This window comes from Elephas maximus, chromosome 13 (genome assembly GCF_024166365.1).
Source record: "Elephas maximus indicus isolate mEleMax1 chromosome 13, mEleMax1 primary haplotype, whole genome shotgun sequence".
NCBI classification, from domain to species: Eukaryota; Metazoa; Chordata; class Mammalia; order Proboscidea; family Elephantidae; genus Elephas; species Elephas maximus.
Window position 1 is genome coordinate 96,056,772 of NC_064831.1, and position 24,632 is coordinate 96,081,403.

Consider the following 24,632-nt stretch of genomic DNA (forward strand, 5'->3'; position numbering starts at 1 on the left):
GGCCCTCAACAGTGGACTCGAGTATATAGCAATGATTGTGAAGATGGTGCAAGACAGGGCAATGTTCTGTTTTGTTGTGCACAGGGTTGCAACTACCAAACCCAGCATCTATTAACACACACATCAATTGAGAACCAGAGAAAGCAAGTGAGTTCTCCAATGTGACACAACCAGGTGACAGTGGACTTAATGGCTGAACAGTGTCTCCCTGACTCCTGGGCCAGGCCCTTTCCATCATCTCACATGGTCAGAGACCAGAAAGTTCTGTAGGAGAAGCCGTACAGGTAGAATACTTTTATCTCTTGCTTGGGAGAAGCCCATGGCAGGTTTAAGACATTAGAAGATGCCTAACGACGAATGCTTCTCGTTTGTGGGTGAAATGTTTGTTCTACCATGTTTGACTATTAAGCCACATATAGGACATGCTGGGAACACCTCCCTCCACACCCTCACTGCTGGTTGGCACCAAAAGCTTATTCTGTTTTCAGAGGCACGTGGTAACCGTGTCAGGATAACAAGGGCTGCATTGCAGCGTGGCAAAAGAAAGCCTGTGAAGAATGTCAGGACTGCAGTGGGGAAAAGCCATTTTCCAGTCCGAATGTATTAAAGTTGCCTTTTCCCACAAGTGAGAAAAGCTTTTCTTTCCATTAATCTTCAAACAGGAGAAGTAAACACTGCAATTATTTGTCTGTTGCCCCGGGACATTGTGGGCCTCATTTAATCAGACATGGCTAAATGGTGCCACAGACTGCACCTCAGCCATAAACAGACATTAAAGGAGGGCTGTTTAACGGCAAAACCTTCCAGGTCTTATTACCCAGTGTCGGTTTCCCTGAAAACTTCTGAACTCAGCCGGAGTTTACTGGGAGGAAGGAAGATTCTAGAAGGTTATAACTGGGCCTATGATCAAAAAGTCAAAAGAAAACTAAACCGAAATCTGTCTCAAAACCTAAATGGGAGGGGCCACACCTTGCTTTTTTTTTTCAAAAGCAGTGTTTACTTAAAGGGTCCGCAGGGTTCTTTATTGTGTTTATTGTTCGTCTGAAGTCCTCGAGCCTTACAGCCAGCCAGGCAGAGCTTGCCGAGGGCCTTCCAGCCATCAAATTGCCAGCCCTGGCTTTAGCAGCACTTTGCAAACAGGTTGCGCTACAGGTAAGTGTACTATGTGGAAACACCCTGATCCCTGCCCAACTCGCTGCAGGCTCTGTGTCTCTGAGAGTCACACTCAGAAGTCATATAGATGTTTTCTATTTAATTGTTGTTTATGTAATATGTAAACATTTTCAAAACAAGAGGTCCCTGGCCAGGGTTGGTGAGGATAGGGGTCCTGAACCAGATGACTTTAACCTTTTATCCTGGAGCACTGTGTTTGGTTGACCTGGGTGCCATCTGGCCACGGGCCTGCGTAGGGGTGGCCTGTGAGAGACACACCTGTCCCCAGGGAGTGGTATAAAGGGAAAAAGGAGGGACACTCAGCTGCAACTTTCTGACTAATCAGAAGTCAGAGGCCAGGAGAGCACCCCTGCCACCACTTGGCAAGATTCCTTTCCTCCCAGGTGTTGGAAAAGGCCATTTTTCACCAGGTTCCTCTCCCAACTTCACCCTCAAACGATGGAAGGCTTCCAGGTGTCCAAGTGTCCGTTTCCAGTGACACATACAGGGTTTGTACACTAAGGCTGGCCCTTCTACAGGCCCAGCAGTAGGGCTCCATTGATCTGGTACAGGTCCATACCGGGTGGTCACCCACAGCTCTGGCCACATTGACCATCAGTCACGTGCCGCTGCTGACTACACACGGAGACATGAGCAAATGATACCACGGTGAACGCAGGATGTCTCTGGTGAAATCTTCTCAAACCTGGAGCCTGTCAGGTGAGAAGGTAGCAGTTGCTGGAACCATCCAAGCCTTCAGCGGTTGCAGAGGCCTGTCCTCCCAGAGGCCAGGAGGCCAGTGCCAGGAGAGGTACTGCAGGATGACGACTGTTAGCGAAAACCAGGGGTTGGTGAAGCATTGCCCTGAGAGACTTGGGAATGCTTTGGAATCAGGTGGGATGGAAACATTTGCGGGGTGACCAAGGGGGAAACCACCATCCGTCAGCCTACCACACTGTGGTGGCTTGTTTGTTGCTGTGATGCTGGAAGCCATGCCACCAGTATTTCAAACACCGGCAGGGTCACCATGGTGGACAGGCTTAGCAGAGATTCCAGACTTAGGATTAGCCAATGAAAACCTTATGGATCCCAAAAGAATATTGTCTGAATAGTGCTGGAAAATGAGTTACCTAAATTGGAAGGCACTGAAAATACATAGTGGCTCCAACAATGGACTCGAATATACCAACAGTTGTGAAGATGGCGCAGGACCAGGCAATGTTTCACTCTGTTATACATGAAGTCGCTGTGACTCGGGAAGGACTTCCCTGCAGCTAACAACAATGATAAGGGGGAGGGCTTTCCAGGAAGGAGGTACAGCTCCCGGCAAAAGCTCCAAAGCAGGAAGGAGAGTGCGGAGCTGTCCACGTGTGTAATTCATGGGGTGCTACAGGACAGGGCAACAATGCCAGGACCCAGCCCGGGCCCCTGACCCCTAGGCCACAGTCCATCTGCTCATGTGGTGGTGGGAGGGGCTGGATCTGCTCCAGGGAGGCCCCGGGGCTGCTGGGGGAAGTCAGGGGCTGATGCCTCCAGCTCAGGTAGGAGTCGTCCAGCAGGACAGGGAGCCGGTGTGTGCAGCCAGACCGCCCAGCCCCGGGGGCAGCAATCCCAGAAGCACCAGGCAGGAGGCAGGCAGTGTGTCAGGTCTACCAGGAGACCAGGCAGCAAGGCTGGAGTCAGACAAGTGGCCATAGGGCAGGGACCCCTCAGTCACTCAGGATCTGCCCAGAAGCAGCACAGGCTGAAACTCAGAGTCCTGGGCCCCCACCTCCTGGGGGGCTGAGCCCAGGGAACCGAGTGGTGGGGCACTGCATGAAGCCACCAGAGGAGTCTTCGCTGCTAAAGAAGCACGTTCACAAGGAACACGTCGTTGTTGACTCCATTTGTGCACAGTTTCCTCACGGAGGATGGGCAATCTTTCTGACCTGAGCCTGCTGTTTATGTTAAAAACACCTCAGAAAGAGGCTCAAAAAGAGGCGGTGGCGAGCCATGCCTTGCCTGTCCGTCTTGCTAAGTTTTTTTGAGGCCAGCGGCCCCGCCTGGGGGTTGGAAGCACCTCAGGAGGTGGCCTACCCTAGGCCACAGAGGTATACCTTCCTGTTCCTTACGTGCTGATTAGGCCGCAGCTGGAGGGCGGCAGCCTCACACCTGTCCGCCAAATGACAGGGGCCGGGCCGAGGCTGCCCAGCTCCCGGTCCCGCCTGGCCTTCCTGGGGTCGCTGCTCCCCCCACCCCCACCTTGGGGGGTTCAGCTACAGGGACACAGGTTCCCTGCCCTGCTGGAGGACTCGCCCCAGGAGCTGGCGGCGACTGGGCCTTGCAGGCATCTGCCCCTGGCTTCCCTTAGCAGCCCGAGGCCTCCTTGGAGCAGAGCCAGCCCCCCGCCCCCCATCATGGGCAGGGAACTGGAGGTCAAAGGCCCCAGGCTGAGGTGACACGGAGCGGTCCCTAGAAGGCGCGCTCAAGGGCTGAGCCCGGCAGGGTGCGGAGGCTTGTGGCTGACACTAGGGGGCAGGGAGGGGTGGCAAGGCCAGCATCCCGGCGGAGGGAGCCGCCCAGCTCTAGCCGGGAAGTCTGACAGCGAGCGCTGCAGGCGCCGTGGGGCTCCGGCTCGGAGGCCCAGGGGACATGGAGACGTCCCTCGGGGGACGGCAGCTGTGCGGGGTGCGCCGCCGAGAGGCCGGGTGCCCTCAGCCCGCGCTCCCAGCCGCCGCCGCCGGCCGGCCCCGCGCAGGCGGACCCTGGCTCCTGCAAGGCCCGGGATCGGAGGGCGCGTCCTCGCTGCCCCCGGAGGAGGGGCCGTACGCCCGCCCCACGCGGTGCCAGGCCGGGTGGTGCCAGGCGGGGCCGTGCCGGGCTGCCGCCGGGCCTCCGGTTCAGGCGGCCGTCGGCTGGCCTGGGCGGGCCCTCTTTGTCCCCGGCGTGTCACCGTGGGAACGCCCCTCCGCTCCTGCGCCCGGGAGACGCCTCTCGTCTCCCCCGACCCCGTTTCCAAGCACAACAGCAGCCCCGTCGCGGCCCCGCGCTGACCCACTTTCCCTGCCGCCTTCCAAGCCCGCGGTCGAGAATAAACGGGCCGCGGCCAGGCAGGTGCGAGACAGCCCCGGGCGGCGGGAGGGGCGCACGTGCGAGAGCGCAGACCCGGCGCCAGAACCCGGTTCCAGAGCCGCCGGCGCCACCGCCAGGGAACCGCCCCCTCTGAAGCCCCCGGGGAGGGGGCAATGACCCCCGCTGGGCGGGCTTCCGGGGCGGTGGCGGGATGAGGAGGGCGCAGCCCTCAGGAGAGGAAGAAGGGGTCTGGGGACAGGAGAGAGGGGAGAGGAGCAAGGGCAGAAGAAAAGGGGAGAAAAAGTAAGGGGGGAGAGAGGAGGGGAGAGGGGGTGAGGGGAAAAGCGAGGAGGAGGGGTAGAGCCTGAGGGGGGAAAGAGGGGGAGGAAGAGGGAGGCCGCACCCCTGCCTCTTTCCTGGACCTAGGCCAGCCCAGGAGGAAATGTTGAAATGGGGCAAAGTATGCTCGGAGCGGGCGTGCCCCTCTCCCCGTGGCATCCGCCCCCCAGGCCTTGGGGTGCAGGCTGCATGCTGTGCCAACCCCACCACTCACCGGGCCTGTCCTCTGCCTTCTTTTAGTGGGCCCTTTTCCCTGCACTGCAGGCTGGGCAGCTGTTCACGCTGAGCTGGATTAATGGACCCAGGACCTTCCTGGAGGCATGTGCATTTTTAGGGCTTAGTGATTGACCTAGTCTGCTTGGGGGACTTCTGGCCCCACCACCTCCTAGAGCAAAGTGGAGGAGAAAAGGGAGGGTGTCGAATTGCCTGGGAAGTGGAAGTGCCCACTTCCACCCCATCCCTTGTCCCTCAGGTGCCCTCAGGGCCACTAGGTGAGTCCTCACACTGCCTGGCATCAGACCTAGGAGAAAGGAAGGACGGCAGGCGTGTCCCCAGGCCGGGGCAGCTGACTGCTTAGTCCTTGTTCACTGTGAGTGTATCTGCTGCCTACTTAGTGGTTATCAAAAATTGAAAGAATTCATAAATAGAAACATCACAAGAGGACGTCCTTACTGACCCCCTTCCTCCCCAGCACTTCCTAGTCCAGGTAACCACGAATAGCTGAGTGTGTACACATATGCGTATTGGCATAGTTTGGACAAAAATGATGTTAGGATATTATAAGAAGAGCTAACTAGTAATGAGTGTTTACCAAGTGCCAAACACTGGTCTGAGCACTTTGCATATATTAATTTGTTTATTAATGAACCTCATCTCCATTTTTCAGATGAGGCAGCTGAGGCACAGAGAGGTTAAGTAACCTGTCCAAGGCCACACAGCTGGTAAGCCAAGATTTGAAACTGGCACTGGATCCAGTAAGTTAACAACTGGGCTTTCCCACTTTTGTATGCATTATTGTACAGTGAATTGCTTTTTTCCACTAAGAGTATATTCTTTTCTGTAACAAATGGAAGATTTCTAGAAGAGAAACTGCTGGCTATGTGCATTTGAGATATTGATAGACATTTGATAGATGCAAAAACTCCCTAAAATATTGGGGGCCTTGTACCCAGCCTGCAGATCCAAGATCCACACTTGACCTGTCCTGCACACAAACATCTGTCTGTGGTCCCCTCAGGCCCACACAAGTCCTGGAAGGGGTTGTGGTGACATGTGGGCAGAGAATCCCAGGGTCCTGGGTATTCAGAGCCTGGCCTAGAAGAAAGTGTGCAAGGTGGTGGTGGTGCCATTGCCTGGTTGTGGCCTGTCTAGTTTTGGCATCAGTGACCTGGGTGGCTGTCGTGTCTAAACGAGCCTGCTTCTACCATTGGCTTATCCAGGCCTCTTGATCCCTGTTCATTTTCCAAGCCTGTTCCTTTATTCTCAAGATTCTCTGAATGCCCCTCAAAATAAAATCCTTTTTTTTTGTGGTTGTTGCTTAGGTTAAGAATCCTCTAGGCAGGGCCAATCTGGTGCCGTAGACAGATGCATCATGTTGACCTTCTGCAATAAAGACCCGAAAAAGTAAGCAAAACAGATACAAGTGTCAATCCTGGAATCCTAAGCATCCGATGAAAGGGTGAAGAGCTAAATCAAAGACTGAATAGAAGAAGAAACTGACAGAGAACAAAGATACCGAGTGGATGTCTCTTGCCAGCTAACATGGCACAGCATCACCATCTTGGAACGCAGACGGCAAGGATCCTGAACAGGGAATATGTGAAGGCAGCTTCACGGGGTTCCCAAGAGGAGACAGCACCCAGTAACCAGAGAAACATACTTTCCCACCCCAAACCCTTCTGCCCTGCCACCTCTACCCCTTCCCGACAGGCCACACCACACCACACCAAGCTACTTGGCTAGGGAGCCACCAGCCCACTGCCACCGAGGGTCCACCCCACCCCCACCAGTCTGCTCCTGCCATGCCATTTTTTTTCCATTTCTTCCTTTTCTTTCTCCTCCCACCTAGCCACTTATGCCACCTCTACCCCTTCCCAATAGGCCATGCCACGCCACTCAGCTAGAGAGCCAGCAGCCCACTGTTGCCCAAAGTCGAGACCACCCCCACCAGCTGATTCCTACCATGCTGCCACTTTTTTTTTTTTTGCTCTTTTTCTTTCTCTTCTTTTCACCCCCCACCTATCCCTGTACATCACTTCCCCTCCCTTCCAACTGGCCCTGGATCTGCCCTGTCCCCGCTTACTGGCCCTTGCCACACTGCCAGCTTTTTTTTTTTAATTTATGTATTTATGCATTTGTTTTTTCTTTTCTCTTTCTCCCTCCCACCTAGCCCTGTATGCCACCTCACCACCTGCTGCTGGACCCCACTGTACCTCCACAGCTATAGAGCAACAGTGCTGCTACCCTGCATCTGCCCCACCCCTACCTGCCAGCTCCCACTGCACCACCTTTTTGTTTTCTTTCCCCTCTCTCACCTAGCCCCATAAGCCATCTTCCCTCCCTTCCCACCAGCCCTTGGGCCTGCCCTGCCCCCACTCGCCAGCCCCCACCATGCAGTCAGTTTTTTTTTCTCTCTTTCTTCCTGTTCTTTCTCCCTCACACCTAGCCTGTACCTCACCTCCCCCACTTCCTCCTGGACCCTGCCATGCTGTTGTGACTAGACAGCCACTGGCACACCAGCCCACCGCTGCCCTGACACCACATCCAACTGTGACCACTCGCACATCACCATTTTTTTCCCTTTTCTTCCTCCCTCCCACATACCCCAGTATGTTACCTCCTCTCCATTCCCACCAGTCCCCAGGTCCACCCTGCCCCCACTGGCTGTAATGTTTTTCTTTTTTGTCTTTTCTTTCTTTATTCTTTTCCCTTTCTTCCCTTTTCTTTCTCCCCCCAACCTAGACCTGTATACCACCCCTCCTTTCCGCAGACTCTGCTGTGCTGCTATGACTAGAGCATCCTCTGTGCTCAACCCTGCCACCACACTGGGCCCACATCACCTCTTCCCTACTGCCACTCAACCAGCTACTGAATGGTGGGAAGCAAGCTGGGACTACTCTGTGTCTGACACCCCCACCTGTCCTTCAAGAGACTGTGAACACTCCCACACTGCTGGACCAACATTAAGAGGCAGACAACACCCACCCAGTCCACCCTGAGCTACTTTGCTTACCCAGTGTACAGCAAAGAGGGCTCTCCCTGCCTGCTGCTGCCGCGCCTGCCCAGACAAAGTGGAGAGCTATTGTGCCCACAGACAGGCAAGCAGCAAAGCATACTTGGCCTGCCCACCCTGACATATCAAAACAAAACAAAAAAGCAGAAAGAACAAATGAACAATCAGTAAATAAAGAAAACAATACCGTAATGTCTTGGAGACAGCAGACAATATCAAAACATATAAAAAAGCAGGACAAGATGGCTCCAGTAAGTGACCAAATAAAGAATCGGATGACCTTTTGGTAGAAGAAAAGGCAATAGGACTACCTGATGTGGAATTCAAAAGACTAATATTTAGGGCTCACCAAGAGGTTAGGAAAGAGATCAAGGAAAACACAGACAAAACCATGGAAAAAGACAAAATTATGGAAAACACAGACAAAACCAATGAAAACATACTCAAGGAAAAAACAGACAAAGCAATAGAAGAATTCAGGAAAATAATGCAAGAAAAAAATGTCAAAATAAATAAACAATTAGAAACACACAAAAACAGCAACTAGAAATCCGAAAGAAAAAATTTCAGAGATGGACTACTCAAGAGAAGGTCTTAGGAGCAGATTTGAAACAATGGAAGACAGAATCAGTGAGATAGAAGACAAATCCATGGACACCGCTTTGAGGAAAGATCAGAGTTAAAAATGAAGAAAACCTAAACTATGTAGGACACAAGAGCAAAAATTTGCGTATGATTATAGTTCAGAAGAGGGAAAGAAAATGGAAAGCACAGAAAAGATTGTTGACGATTTGCTGGCAGAAATCTTCCCAAATACCATGATAGACAAAAAGCTGACCATCCAAAGCTCAACAAACCCCATATAAGATAAACCCCAAAAGAAAGTTACCAAAGTATATCATAATCACAAAACTAAGAGCAGTTCAAGAAAAATGAAAAGTCAAAAAGAAGAAACAAGACTAAGCTCTGATTACTTGGCAGAAACCACGCAGGCAAGAACCCAATGGGATGACATATATAAAACCTTGAAAGAAAATAATTGCAAACCAAGAGTAAGATATCTTGCAAAAATCGCTACCAAATACCATGGTGTTATGGATTCCATTGTGCCCCCCCCAAAAATGTGTGTCAACTTGGCTAGGCCACAATTCCCAGTGTTGTGTGGTTGTCCTCCATTTTGTAATCTGATGTAATTATCCTATGTTGTAAATCCTAACCTCTATGATGTTAACGGGAGCCCTGGTGGCACAGTGGTAAAGAGCTCGGCTGCTAACCAAAAAGTCAGCAATTTGAATCTACCAGCTGCTCATTGAAAACATTTCTACTCTGCCTTATAGGGCCACTATGAGTCAGGATCAACTCAAGGGCAACGGGTTTGGTTTCTGGTATGAAGTTAATGAGGCAGGACTAGAGGTAGTTATGTTAAGGAGGCAGGATACAATCTACAGGATTAGATTGTATCTTGAGTCAGTCTCTTCTGAGATATAAAAGAGAGAAAGGAGCAAAGAGGAGAGGGGCCTCCTACTACCAAGAAAGAAGAGTCAAAAGATGAATTGCATTGGGCAAATCTGCTGCACAACACCCCTTTAAAGTGTTGAAAAGCAAAGATGTCGCCTTGAAGATTTGGCACACCTGACCCAAGCCATGGTGTTTTCAGTGGTCTCATATGCAGTGACAGCTGGGCAATGAGTAAGGAAGACTGAAGAAGAATTGATGCCTTTGAACTGTGGTGTTAGGGAAGAATATTGATGGCACCTAACAACAACAACATGGACAGCTAATCTTTGACAAAGGACCGAGTTTCACTAAATGGGGAAAAGACAGTCTTTTTAACAAATGGTGCTGGCAAAACTGGAAGTCCATCTGTAAAAAAAAGAAACAGGACCCTATATTACACCATACACAAAAACTAATTCAAAATGGATCAAAAGCCTAAGTATAAAACCTAAAACGATAATGTCTAGAGACATATCTGATAAGCGTCTAATCTTTAAAATCTGTAGAATATTTCAACACCTTAACAACAGAAAGACAATCCAATTAAAAAATGGGCAAAGGATATGAACAGACACTTTACCAAAGAAGACATTCAGGCAGCTAACAGACACATGAGGAAATGCTCACAATCATTAGCCATTAGAAAAATGCAAATCAAAACCACAATGAGATACTGTCTCATTCTGACATTACTGGCACAAAGCAAAAAATAACAAATGTCAGAAGACTGTGGGGTGATTGGACGTTATGCACTACTGGCAGGAATGTAAAATGGTACAACCATTGTGGAAAATGATATGGCGTCTCCTTAAAATGCTAGAAATAGAAATACTGTACGATCCAGCTATCCCACTCCTAGGAATATATCCTAGAAATATATGAACCATCACATGAATAGATACATGCACACCCATGTTCATTGCAGCATTATTCACAACAGCAAAAAGAAAGGGCATAAGTGCCCATCAACAGATGAATTATGGTACATACAATGGGGTACCATGCAACAATAAAGAACAATGATGAATCTGTGAAACATCTCACAACATGGACGAATCTGGAGGGCGTTACGCTGAGTGAAGTAAGTCAATCACAAAGGATAAATATTGTATGAGACAGTAAAACCCGTTGCCATTGAGTCAATTCTGACTCATAGTGACCCTATATACGACCCTGTATATGACACCACTATTATAAAAACATCCTATTTTGATGAGTAGCATCTGGGGTCTTAAAAGCTTGTGAGTGGCCATATAAGATACAATTATTGGTACCATCACGTTTGGAGCAAAGGCAAATGAAGAAAACGAAAGACACAAGGAAAATGTCTTTCCAAAGGACTAAAGGACCACGTGAACCACAGCCTCCACCAGCGTGAGTCCAGAAGAACTAGGTGTTGCCTGGTTATCACCACTGACCACTCTGACAGGCATCACAATAAAGGGTTGCTAAACATATGTGTATTAGTTGTTTAATTAGAAACTTGTTTGCTCTGTAATCCTTCAACTAAAGTACAATAAATAAATAAAATATGTTAAAAATAAATAAGAGGGTTGCGGACAGAGAAGGAGAAAAATGTAGAACAAAATACAGGTTCTCTAAAAAAGACCAGACTTACTGGTCTGACAGAGACTGGAGGAACCCCCCGAGACTATGGCCCCCAGACACCCAGCTAATGCAGGATTGAAGCCACTAGGAAGTCCACCTTTCAGCAAACGATTAGACAGGCCTGTAAAACAAACAATAACACATGAGGAACGTTCAGTCAAGTATACGAGACCAAGTGGGCAGGACCTTCCCAGGAGCAAAGACGAGAAGGCAGGAAGGGACAGGAACATGGCTGAATGGACACAGGGAACGCAGGGTGTAAAAGGAAAAGGGGAGAGCACTGACTCACTTGCAACCAATGTCACAGAGCAATTTGTGTATAAAATTTTGAATGAGGAGCTAATTTGCACTGTAAACTTTCACCTAAAACACAATAAAATTTAAATAAAGCTAGAAGAAAAAGCAAAAATAAATAAAAGAGTCCTCTAGACTGATACTAAAAGGTGGTTATTTGCCAACTTTTTGCCTGTTGCCAATCTGATATGCAAAAAAAAAAAAGGGGGAAAGAAAACATGTTTCATGATTTAATTTACATTTTCTCATTAATAGGGAAGGAGCAATGGCAGTGGTGGATCAACGGCAGAATTCTCGCCTTCCACGCAGGAGACCTGGGTTGGATTCCTGGTCAGTGGACCTCAAGTGCAGCCACCACCTCTCTGTCAGTAGAGGTTCGCTTGTTGCTATGATGCTGAATGGAGCCCTGGCGTGCAGTGGTTAAGAGTTCGGCTCCTAACCAAAAGGTTGGCTCTTTGAATCCAACAGCCACTCCTTGGAAACCCTGTGGGGCAGTTCTACTCTGTCCTATAGGGTTGCTACAAGTTGGAATTGACTCAACGGCAAGGAGTATGATACCGAAAGGTTCAGCGGAGCTTCCAGACTAAGACAGACTAGGAAGAAAGGCCTAGGGATCAACTTCTGAAAATCACCCAATGGAAAGTTTATGGATCACCAAAAGGACAAATATTGTATGACCTCACTTATATAAAAAGACAAGAAATAGAGACCAAGGTTTATTAGTGGTTACCAGGGGTGAGAGGGAGGGGAGAGAGGAAAGCTAATGGTGATGGAAAAATCGCATTGATTCAGGGTAGGTTTGCGCAGCCAATTATTGTAATTACTGTCAGTTAGTTGTATACCAGTAAAACATTGAACTGACCGGAAAAAAAAAAAGCCCTCTATGGGCCACAAAAGGAAGACCTGCAACCAATCATGGGGATGGCACAGGACTGGGCAGAGTTTTATTTCGTGTGCGTGGGGTTGCCATGAGTCAAGGGCTGACTTGACAGCAGGAACATCTATATGGAAATGAGGATGGAGACAGCTCACGTCAAGTAGATACCAGATCTGTAGCCGGACAGAGACTACTGAGCTGGACTACATTTCCCAGCCTGTCTTGCTGTTAGGCATGTCTTCCAGATGTAGCTCTCACCAACATGAGGAGATGTATGATATGAGCCACTTCTGTACCTGGGCCTGCAGAGTGGGTGTGTCCTCTCCAGGTTGCCCAGAATCTGGCTGTGGCAGCAGCACAGCAGTGGCTGGACAGACCCCTACAGGGGCCAAGTAATGTGAGGGAAGGAGCCTGAGTCCCTGGGTGAGCATGGGGAGCAGAGCTGATACTCATTTCACCACTGTCATCTGAGAAAGAAACACACCTATTTGTTCTTCTAGCCCTGGTGTTATTGGGTCTCTTTGTTACAGTAGCTGAACCTTACGTTAACTAGCATCATAAAAAAAAAAAAAAACACAACTGGTTATTTTTCCGTGTGGTTAGCCACTTCTATGACTTGCCTATACCTTAAGGGTTCTGTCTTCTTCACATATTCTCCAGGAACTTTGTATATTAAGTGCATTCACTTGCTAACTGTTGTATGTTTGTAAATATTTTCTTGTAGTCAGTCACTTGTTTGTGGCAGCTTTCATCCTAGAGAATATATTAATTACAACTCTTGGGTGCTTGTGACAAAAATCCAACTCAACCCAGCGTAAGGCAGAGGGACATTTACTGAGCAACTCATGTAACTGTCATCTTCGTAATATCGAGGCTTCCCACAGGAAATATAATACATCTCTCAATTTATTATATTGTCCTCTAGTACAATTTAGAATTTTTCTTCCTGTAAGTCCTCCAGAATTTTGATTAGATCTATGCCTAGATTATTTATGATTTTTGTTGCCATTTCAAATGCCATTTCCTGCTTGGTTACTGATAGTACACTGGGAAAGTACTGATTTTTGTGTGTTTGCTTTGTGTCCATTTGCCACTTGACCTTTCAGAGAATACTAATTATATTTAGCTTAACACCCCTTCCTGCTTCCTGCATTAACTTGTGTCTTAAGCTGGGTCCTCTAGAAAAACAAAACCAGTAAAACGTGTAAATATATATATAACTGAAAAAAAAAATCAATTGCTATCGAGTCAATTCCAACTCATAGCGACCCAATAGAACTGCCCCCATATGGTTTCCAAGGAGTGGCTGGTGGATTCGAACTCCCGACCTTTTGGCTAGCAGCCAGACACTTAGCCACTAGGCCACCAGGGCCCCAAAATAGATATATAGAGAGATTTATATCAAGGAAATGGCTCATGTGGTTGTATAGGCTGGGAAGTCCCAAGTCTGTGGGTCAGTCTGGAGGGTTCTCCTGACTCTTGACTATCTGCAGGGGCTGGCAAACCCAAGATTGGCAGGTCAGGTGGCAGGCCCCTGGCTCACAGGCTGTGGAGACGAACGAATCCCAAGATTAGCAGGCAAGACAGAAGGTAAGCTGCTGGCTCAAATCCCAAGAACAGGAGGTCAGAAGAATAGGAGCCAGCTGCAGGATCCAGAGCAAGCAAAAGCCCATGAGCCTTGCCAGAAAGTTCGCCTATGTTGGATGCAGGCCATATTCCCAAGGAAAATCCCTTTCAACTGATTGGCTACTCACAGCAGATCCCATCATGGAGGTGATCACATTATATCAGATCTCATCATGGAAGTGGTCACATCATTATACAACTGCCAAACTACATCATAACTGCTAAACCACTGAGAATCGTGGGCCAGCCAAGTTGACACACAATGTAAACAATCACAACCTGTTTTCTCTAGAGTTACTTTTGGTTCTTCTTTTGCAAGCTATTAAGTTCCTTCAAATGTACGGGAATTCTTGGTTGTCTGATCCCATTTGTAAATGAGTGTCCAGGGCAGCATTATCAAAATGTGGTCAGCGGACTCATAGAGGTTCCTGAGACTCTTTTGGGGGTCCACAAAGTCAAAACAATGTAATAGGAATACTAAAAGGCTTTTCTTTCAGGGGTGCCAGTAGTTTTCCAAGGGTTACATGATGTATATCACCTCATATGCATGAGAAAGCTGGACAATGAATCCGAAGCATTGATGCCTTTGAGTTATGGCGTTGGCAAAGAATAATAACTATACCATGGACTGCTGGAAGAATGAACCAATCTCTCTTGGAATAAGTACAGCCAGAATGCTCCTTAAAAGCAAGAATGGAAAGACTTCATCTGACGTACTTTGGACATGATATCAGGAGGGACCAGTCCCTGGAGAAGGACATCATGCTTGGTAAATTAATGGGTCAGTAAAGAAGAGGAAGATCTGCAGAGAGATGAATTGATACAGTGGCTGCAACAATGGGCTGAAGCATAACAACAAATGTGAGGATTGCACAGGACCGGGCAGTGTTTCATTCTGTTGTACATGGGGTCACTATGAATCAGAACTGAAATGATGGCACCTAACAACAATATGATGTGTGATATCACAACAGATTGAAAGCAGAGCAGATATGAAAATCTAGCTGTCTATTAAGCCAGACATTGGAAAGATCTTCAAAAATGTAAAAACAGTGTCACTCTTCTTCTTACTAAACTATTTTGGGGAAAATATAGCTATTTTTATCATATATTGTTATTTGTGTTAACATGTGTCTTAGTTATCTAGTGCTGCTATAACAGAAATACCACAAGTGGTGGCTTTAACAAAGAGAGATTTATTCTTTCACAGCCTACTAGGCTAGAAGTCCGAATTCATGGTGTCTTCTCCAGGGGAGGCTTTCTCTCTCGCTGTTGGCTCTGCAGGAAGGTCCTTGTCATCAATCTTCCTCTGGTCAAGGAGCTTCTCAGCGCAGGAACCTCTGGTCCAAAGGACATGCTTTGCTTCTGGCATTGCCTTCTTGGTAGTATGAGGTCCCCCTGTCGTCTCTCTGCTTGCTTTTCTTTTATTTATTTGTTTATTTTTAAGGATTTCATTTTTTAAAAAAACATTTTATTGTGCTTTTGGTGAAAGTACACAGGAAATTAGGCTCTCATTTAACAATTTCTATACATATTGTTCAGTGATATTGGTTACATTCTTTACAATATATCAGCATTCTCATTATTTCCATTTTGGTTGTTCTGTTTCCATTAATCTAGCTTCACTGTGCCCTCTTGCCTTCTCATTTTTGGTCTAGAGTAAATGTTAACCATTTGGTTTCACCTAGACAATTATTTTGAGAAGCACAGTACTCATGGGTGATATTATTTATTTTATGAGCCAATCTGTCATTTGGCTAAAAGGTTATCTCTGGTTGTGGTTTGAGTTCCAAGTTTAAAGAGTATCACTGAGCGATAGTCTCAGGGATTCATCTAGTCTCTACTGGTCAGTAAATCTGGCCTTTTTTTAGAAATTTGAGTTTTGTTCTACATTTTTCTCACATTCTATTCAGGACCATCGATAGAGTCCCTGGTCTGAAGAGTCAGTAATGTTAGCTGGGCACCATTTACTTCTGGTCTCAAGGTAGGAGATATTGTTTGTATAAGACTATTCATTCTGTAGACTAGCTTCTCCTTTGAATCTTTGGTTTCCTTCTATCTCTTTACTTCCAGGCAAGTAGAGACCAATAGTTGTATCTTAGATGACTGTTCACAAGCTTTTAAGACCCCAGGCTCTACTTGCCAGACTAGGATGTAGAACATTGTCTTTACAGACTATCTTATGCTAATTGACTGAGTTGCCCCACTAGACTGTGGTCCTAAGCCTTTAAACCCAGTAGACCAATCCTGTGGGGTGTTTGGTTGTTTACGAAGTATCCATAACTGTGCCCCCTAAGTGCTTTGTTTTATATTTGAAAATATATGCCACACACGTAAACATATATATGCCTACAGTTCTTCCTATATGCCTTTCTGTACATATTTATGCACACTTACGTATCTATATACCCAAACACATATTTTTTAGTTGTTATTTCTGTTGCAAAACTGTAATCCTTCAATGAAAAATTTTTTTTTACAAATTTCCACATAAATTGTTCACTGACATTAGTTACATTGTCACAATTTGTCAGTATTCTTTTTTTGAAATTTTTATTGTGCTTTAAGTGAAAGTTTACGGATCAAGTCAGTCTCTCATACAAAAATTTATACACACCTTGCTATATACTCCTAATTGCCTTCCCCCAATGAGACAGCACACTCCTTCCCTCCACTCTCTCTTTGTGTGTCCATTCTGCCAGCTTCTGATCACCTCCTCCCTCCCATCTCCCCTCCAGACAGGAGAAGCCAACATAGTCTCATGTGTCTACTTGATCCAGGAAGCTCACTCTTTACCAGTATCATTTTCTACCCCATTGTCCAGTCCAATCCCTGTCTGAAGAGCTGGCTTGGGGAATGGTTCCAGTCCTGGGCTAACAGAAGGTCTGCGGACCATGACCACTAGACACCTTCTAGTCTCAGTCAGACCACTAAATCTGGTCTTTTTATGAGAATTTGGGGTCTGCATCCCACTGCTCTCCTGCTCCCTCAGGGGTTCTCTGTCATGTTCCCTGTCAGAGCAGTCATTGGTTGTAGCTGGGCACCATCTAGTTTTTGTGATATCAGGCTGATGTAGTCTCTGGTTTGTGTGGCCCTTTCTGTCTCTTGGGCTCATAATCGCCTTGTGTCTTTGGTGTTCTTCATTCTCCTTTGCTCCAGGTGTGTTGAGACCAATTGATGCATCTTAGATGGGTCCTTGCTAGTGTTTAAGACCCCAGACACCACTCTCCAAAGTGGGATGCAGAATGTTTTCTTAATAGATTTTATTATGCCAATTGACTTAGATGTCCCCTGAAACTGTGGTCCCCAAGCCACCACCCCTGCTATGCTGGCCTTCGAAGTGTTTATTCAGGAGACTTCTTTGCTTTTGGTTTAGTCCAGTTGTGCTGACCTCCCCTGTATTGTGTGTTGTCTTTCTCTTCACCTAAAATAGTTCTTATCTACTAACTAATTAGTGAAAACCCCTCTCCCTCCCTCCCTCTCTCCCCCCTCTCTTAACCATCAAAGAATATTTTCTTCTCTGTTTAAACTATTTCTCGAATTCTTATAATAGTGGTCTTATACAATATTTGTCCTTTTGCGGCTGACTAATTTCGCTCAGCATAACGCCTTGGAGATTCCCCCATGTTATGAAACGTTTCACGGATTCATCATTGTTCTTCATCGATGCGTAGTATTCCATTGTGTGAATATACCATAATTTATTTATCCATTCATCCGTTGATGGGCACCTTGGTTGCTTCCATCTTTTTGCTATTGTAAACAGTGCTGCAGTGAACATGGGTGTGCATGTATCTGTTCGTGTAAAGACTCTTATTTCTCTAGGATATATTCCAAGGAGTGGGATTGCTGGATCATATGGTAGATTTATTTCTAACTTTTTAAGGAAGCGCCAAATCAACTTCCAAAGTGGTTGTACCATTTTACATTCCCACCAGCAGTGTTCACGTCTCTCCACAGCCTCTCCAGTATTTATTATTTTGTGTTTTCTGGATTAATGCGAGCCTTGTTGGAGTGAGATGGAATCTCATTGTAGTTTTAATTTGCATTTCTCTAATGGCTAATGATCCTGAGCATTTCCTCATATACCTGTTAGCAGCCTGAATGTCTTCTTTAGTGAAGTGTCTGTTCATATCTTTTGCCCATTTTTTAATTGGGCTATTTGTCTTTTTGTATTTGAGGTTTTGCAGTATCATGTAGATTTTAGTGATCAGGTGCTGATCGGAAATGTCATAGCCAAAAACTTTTTCCCAATCTGTAGGTAATGTTTTCACTCTTATGGTGAAGTCTGGATGAGTTTAGGTGTTACCAATTATCTAGTTTCTCTTCTGCATTGTTACTAATGTTTTGTATACTGTTTATGCCATGTATTAAGGCTCCTAGTGTTGTCCCTATTTTTTCTTCCATGATCTTTATCGTTTTAGATTTTATATTTATGTCTTTGATCCATTTTTAGTTAGTTTTTGTGCATGGTGTGAGGTATGGGTCTTGTTGCATTTTTTTTGCTGATGGATGTTCAGTTTTGCCAGCAGCATTTGTTAAAAAGACTGTCTTTTCCCCATTTAACTGACCTTGGGTCTTTGTCAAATGTCAGCTGCTCATATGTGGCTGAATTTATGTCTGGATTCTCAATTCTGTTCCATTGGTCTGTGTATCTGTTGTTGTACCAGTACCAGGCTGTTTTGACTGATATAATAGGTTCTAAAATCAGGTAGAGAGAGGCCTCCCAGTTTGTTCTTCTTTTTCAGTAATGCTTTACTTATCCGAGGCCTCTTTTCCTTCTATATGAAGTTGGTGATTTGTTTCTCCATCTCATTAAAAAATGTAGTTGGAATTTGCATTGGAATTGCATCGTATCTATAGATGGCTTTTGGTAGAATAGACATTTTTACATGTTAAGTCTCCCTATCCATGAGCAAGGTATGTTTTTCCACTTATGTAGGTGTCTTTTGGTTTCTTGCAGTAGTGTCTTGTAGCTTTCTTTGTATAGGTCTTTTACATCTCTGGTAAGATTTATTCCTAAGTATTTTATCTTCCTGGGGGCTACTGTAAATAGTATTGATTTGGTGATTTCCTGTTAGATGTTCTTTTTGTTGGTGTAGAGGATCCAACTGCTTTTTTTATGTCTATCTTGTATCCTGATACTCTGCTGAATTCTTCTATTAGTTTCAGTAGTTTTCTTGAGGATTCTTTAGGGTTTTCTGTGTATAAGATCATGTCATCTGCAAATAGAGATACTTTTACTTCTTCCTTACCAGTCTGGATGCCCTTTATTTCTTTATCTAGCCTAATTGCTCTGACTAGGACCTCCAGCACAATGTTGAATAAGAGTGGTGATAAAGGGCATCCTTGTCTGGTTCCCGATCTCAAGGCGAATGCTTTCAGACTGTCTCCATTTAGGATAATGTTGGCTGTTGGCTTTGTATAAATGCCCTTTAATATTCTGAGGAATTTGCCTTCTATTCCCATTTTGCTGAGTTTTTATCATGAATGGGTGTTGAACTTTGTCAAACACCTTTTCTGCATCAGTTGATAAAATCATGTGATTCTTGTCTTTTGTTTTACTTATATGATAGATTACATTAATTGTTTTTCTAATGTTGAACCATCTCTGCATACCTGGTATGAATCCCACTTGGTCATGGTGAATAATTTTTTTGGTATGTTGTTGAATTCTATTGGCTAGAATTTTGTTGAGGATTTTTGCATCTAAGTTCATGAGGGATATAGGTGTGTGATTTTCTTTTTTTGTGTTGTCTTTACCTGGTTTTGGTATCAGGGCTATGCTGGCTTCATAGAATGAGTTTGGGAATATTCTATCCTTTTCTATACTCTGAAATACCTTGAGTAGTAGTGGTGTTAACTCTTCTCTGAAAGTTTGGTAGAACTCTGCAGTAAAGCCTTCCGGGCCAGGGCTTTTTTTTTGTTGGGACTTTTTTTTTTTTTTTTACTACCTTTTCAATCTCTTCTTTTGTTATGGGTCTATTTAATTGTTCTACCTATGTGTTAGTTTAAGTAGGTAGTGTGTTTCTAGGAATCCATCCATTTCATCTAAGATTTCAAATTTGTTACGGTGTAATTTTTCGTAGTAATCTGATATGTTTCTTTTAATTTCAGTTGGGTCTGTTGTAATATCGCCCATCTCATTTCTTTTTCGGGTTGTTTGCTTCTTCTCCTGTTTTTCTTTTGTCAGTTCGGCCAGTGGTTTATCAATTTTGTTAGTTTTTTCCAAGAACCAGCTTTTGGTCTTGTTAATTCTTTCACTTGTTTTTTGTTTTCTATTTCATTTAATTCTGCTCTGATTTTTATTAGTTGCTTTCTTCTGGTGCCTGAGGGATTCTTTTGTTGTTCTCTTTCTATTTGTTCAAGTCGTAGGGAGAATTCTTTGATTTTGGCCCTTTCTTCTTTTTGTATGTGTGCATTTATTGATATAAATTGACCTTTGAGCACTGCTTTCACTGTGTCCCAAAGGTTCTGATAGGAAGTGTTTTCATTCTCATTGGATTCTATGAATTTCTTTATTCCATCCTTAGTGTCTTCTATAATCCAGTCCTTTTTGAGCAGGGCGTTGTTCAGTTTCCAAGTGTTTGATTCCTTTTCCCTGCTTTTCCTGTTATTGATTTCTACTTTTATGGCCTTTTAGTCAGAGAAGATGCTTTGTAATATTTCAAAGTTTTGGATTCTGCTAAGGCTTGCTTTATGACCTAATATGTGGTATATTCTAGAGAATGTTCCACGTGCACTAGAAAAGAAAGTATACTTGGCTGCTTTTGGGTGGAGTGCTCTGTATATGTTTATAAGTTCATGTTGGTTGATTGTGGCATTTAGATCTTTATTGAGATTTGTCAAGATTCTTTATTGAGCTTCTTTCTGGAAGTCCTGTCCTTTACTGAGCTTCTTTCTGGATGTCCTGTCCTTTTTTGAGCTTCTTTCTGGATGTCTTTATTGAGCTTCTTTCTGGATGTCCTGTCCTTCACCGAAAGTGGTGTGTTAAAATCTCCTACTATAATTGTGGAACTGTCTATCTCATTTTTCAATGCTGTTAGAGTTTGTTTTATGTATCTTGCAGCCCTGTCATTGGGTACATAAATATTTAATATGGTTATATCCTCCTGGCCTATTGTCCCTTTCATCATTATATAGTGTCATTTCTTATCCTTTGTGGTGGATTTAACTTTAAAGTCTATTTTGTCAGAAATTAATATTGCCACTCCTGTTCCTTTTTGATTGCTGTTTGCTTGATATATTTTTTTCCACCCTATGAGTTTACTTTGTTTGTGTCTCTGAGTCTAAGGTGTGTCTCTTGTAGGCAGCATATAGATGGATCATGTTTTTTTTTAATCCATTCTGCCGCTCTCTGTGTCTTTATTGGTGCATTTAGTCCATTTACATTCAGCGTAATTATGGATTGGTATGAGTTTAGTGGTGTCATTTTTATGTCTTTTTTTGTTTGTTGTTGACAGTTTCTTTTTCCCACTTAGTCTTTTGTGCTGAGTAGTTTATAGATTGTCTATTCCTCTTATTCTTGTTGTTGATTTTGTTTCTGCCAAGTCTCTGTTTTTTTCTTGTGTTTTATTTTGATGAGTAGGATAGTTAGTGTCTTTTGTGGTTACCTTAATATTTACCCCTATTTTTCTAAGTTTAAACCTAACTTTTATTTCTTTGTATCGCCTTGTCTTCCTCTCCATTTAAAAGATCTATGACTACATTTCTTAGTCCCTCTTTATTGTTTTAATGTTGTCTTCTTTTACATAATAACATTTCCCTGTTTTGAGCGTTTTTTTTTTTTTTAATCTTGATTCATTTTTGTGATTTCCCTGTCTTGGGTGGCCTGTGATTGCTCTGTCCCAGTGTTCTAGTCTTGGGTTGTTACCTGATATTATTAATTTTCTCACCAAAGAACTCCCTTTAGTGTTTCTTGTAGTTTTGGTTTGGTTTTTACAAATTCTGTATACTTTCTGTTTTCTGGAAATGTCCTAATTTCACCTTTGTATTTGAGAGAAAGTTTTACTGAATATATGATTCTTGGCAGGCAATTTTTTTACTTCAGTGCTTTATATAAGTCATCCCACTGCCTTCTTGCCTGCATGGTTTCTGCCAAGTAGTCTGAGCTTACTGTTTTTGACTCTCTTTTGTAGGTGACTTTTTGTTTATCCCTAGCTTCTCTTAAAATTCTTTCTTTACCTTTGGTTTTGGCAAGTTTGAGTATAATATGCCTTGGCGACTTTCTTTTAAAATCTACCTTATGTGGAGTTTGATGAGCATCTTGGGTAGATATCTTCTCATCTTTCACTATATCAGGGAAGTTTTCTGCCAAGAAATCTTCAACAATTCTCTCTCTATTTTCTGTTATCCCTCCCTGTTCTGGTACTCCAGTCAGTCATAGGTTATTTCTCTTGATAGAGTCCCACATGATTCTTAGTGTTTCTTCATTTTATCTGATTTTTCTTCAGATATATTGGTGCCAAGTGCTTTATCTTCAAGCTCACCAATTCTGCCTTCCACTTGCTCAATTCTGCTCTTCTGACTTTCTATTGAGTTGTCTAATTCTGTAATTTTATTGTTAATCTTCTGAATTTCTGATTGCTGTCTCTCTATGGATTTTTGCAGCTTATTAAATTTTTCATTATGTTCTTGAATAACATTTTTAATTTCTTCAATTGTTTTATCTTTGCGTTCCTTGGCTTGTTCTGCACATTGCCTGAGCTCCTCCTTCCTGATGTCTTGAAGGGTTCTGTATATTAATCTGTGGTATTCTGCATCTGGTAATTCCAGGAAGGTGCTTTCTTCTAGATGATCCCTTGATTCTTTGTTTTGAGAGCTTCTTGAAGGGATCATGGTCTGTTTCTTTATGTGATTTGATATTGACTGTTGCCTCCGAGCCATCTATAAGTTGTATTTGTTTATTTTATGTTTGTTTACTGATCCTAGCTTCTTGCTTTGTTTTGTTTTGATATGCCCAAATGCGTTGCTTGAATGAGCTAGCTTGATTATTTTCGCCTTTGAGGCTCTGACGTCCTGTCACCAGATGGTTAGAGCTGGTATCAGGTATGTCAGTCTAGGATTCCATTCACTTTTCTTGTATGGATTCAGCTCAAGTGTCCAGGTAGCTGGTCATCAAGTGTGTGATACAGGCTTTGTTATACAATCTTAGAGGGGCAGGGGTGATTGGTATAGGCACCGGTATCTGATTGCAGCAGGGGGCCATGCTCTGAACAAGGCAGGGGCCTGAGGATCATTCCCCAAGTGACTCTGAGGAAAGCACATCCTTCTTCCCTAGAGTGTACAAGTGGGCGGGTTCTGCGGACGGACCATTTGCACCCAGTGCTTTTGGGTGTAAGGACTGGGAGGTACCAGTTATCCTTGGACCCCTTTTGTGGGTGGCTGGGTGGCCTGACTGGAGCCACCAGTCATTAATCCCTTGATGTGGGTAGGTGAGGACACTGTTTAATAGGCAAAGTGGTGTCAGTCATCAAACACCCACCTCTCCACTGCACAGCTGAAACAGTTGCAGTCTGCCAAGAAGGGCCTGTTCTTATGAAATAGGCCCACACGGGTCCATGCAGAGGGGAAAGGTATTCAAAGTCCATGGACCATTTATGCCTGGACGGAAGCCACTTTTGTCCAGAGCCCCCCAGGTTAGTGGAGCTGGCAAATTATCTTTCCCCCTGATTGCATATTTATTCCCTCCCTAAGGCCAGGAGAATGGCTCCAGGTGCTCAACAGGATCTATCTCAGGCCCAGGGAAATCAACAGCCTCTGAAGCCAGCTTGAGGGCTGGGTGTGCAGTAAAATATATACAAGTATTTAGCTTTTGCCAAGAGCATTGTTCTTCTCAGGATCTGGAGGTGTGCGTAGGCTGTGTGGCTGGTCATTTCTCCCTGAGGAAACTGCGGCCAAATGCTACCATCAGCCTGCTGCAGCCACTCCCAGGAATGGTGCCAGAAGGATCCTGGCGATTCAGGTCCGGCAACTCCTCTCCACTTCTGAATCATCTCTCCCTTCCCCTGGTGCTTAGTCCGTTTTCTAACTTTGCCTTTGATGTTCAGGTCTCCTAGCTTGTCATAAATGTAATCATTTCACTTGTTTTTTCAGGTCTTTGTTGTAAGAGGGACCACAGAAACCATCTGGCTATTCCACCATCTTGGCCCCATCTCCTCACTTTTCTTTTATATCTCAAAAGAGATTGGCTTAAGACACTATTTAATCTTGTAGATCTTATCAGTATAACTGCCGCTAATCCATTTTATTACATCATAATGATAGGATTTACAACACATAGGAAAATCACATCAGATGACAAAATGGCAGACAATCATACAATACTGAGAATCATGACCTAATCAAGTTGATATATATTTTTGGGGGACATGATTCAATCCATGACAACATGTAATGGGCTTATTGTTATTTTTAAATAAATAAATGTTTAGTTTTTTTTTCTCCATTTTAACTTCTATCACAGTAAATATCGATACGTTTAACCCATATAAATATTTTGACAACAGCATGAGGTCCTGACTGCACATGTTTGGGAACTGCTGATCTTGACTGGTCATTCTTCAGCACAAGCAAGCCTTCTTTCTTGGGGGGACTCTCCACGCCCAGTGACAGTAGCCCTGTACCACTGGGAACGTGGGGGTCATGGAGACGTGGCAAGGATGTGCAAGGGGCAGGCTGCCTCTGTGAGGCCTCTGATCTGGGGTACTCCTTGGCTCACTTTGGCTGGCAGTTGCCTAGGCAGGGCCATGTTTTGCTCTCTGGGGCCAACGTTACCCCTGGAGGCTTCCCTTGCAGTTCTGTGTCTTCCTTCTCAAAGCTACGTGCTGGCTTTATCATGGGAATAAATGAGCCCCACCTCAGCTGCTTGGGCAGCCTTGAAGTGGTTACCCATGACCCACTTTTTCTTTGCCCTCCCCCATTTCCAGACTTGGGGTTTATTAAGGTGGTCTCTCA

General features: G+C 44.7%; 1 long non-coding RNA gene across 2 annotated transcripts in view; it reads left to right on the plus strand.

The window, feature by feature from the left end:
* The first annotated feature begins 3,986 nt into the window (after positions 1 to 3,986).
* Positions 3,987 to 24,632, plus strand: part of LOC126057157 (uncharacterized) — a 29,460-nt gene continuing 8,814 nt past the window's right edge. The window contains exons 1-3 of one of the 2 annotated variants that reach the window (XR_007512439.1): positions 3,987 to 4,245; positions 5,429 to 5,516; positions 11,429 to 11,503. This is a non-coding gene — a long non-coding RNA (uncharacterized LOC126057157). Of the gene's footprint in view, positions 4,246 to 5,428; positions 5,517 to 11,428; positions 14,794 to 24,632 lie in introns of those variants that run through there. The other variant, XR_007512438.1, reaches the window with a different exon arrangement.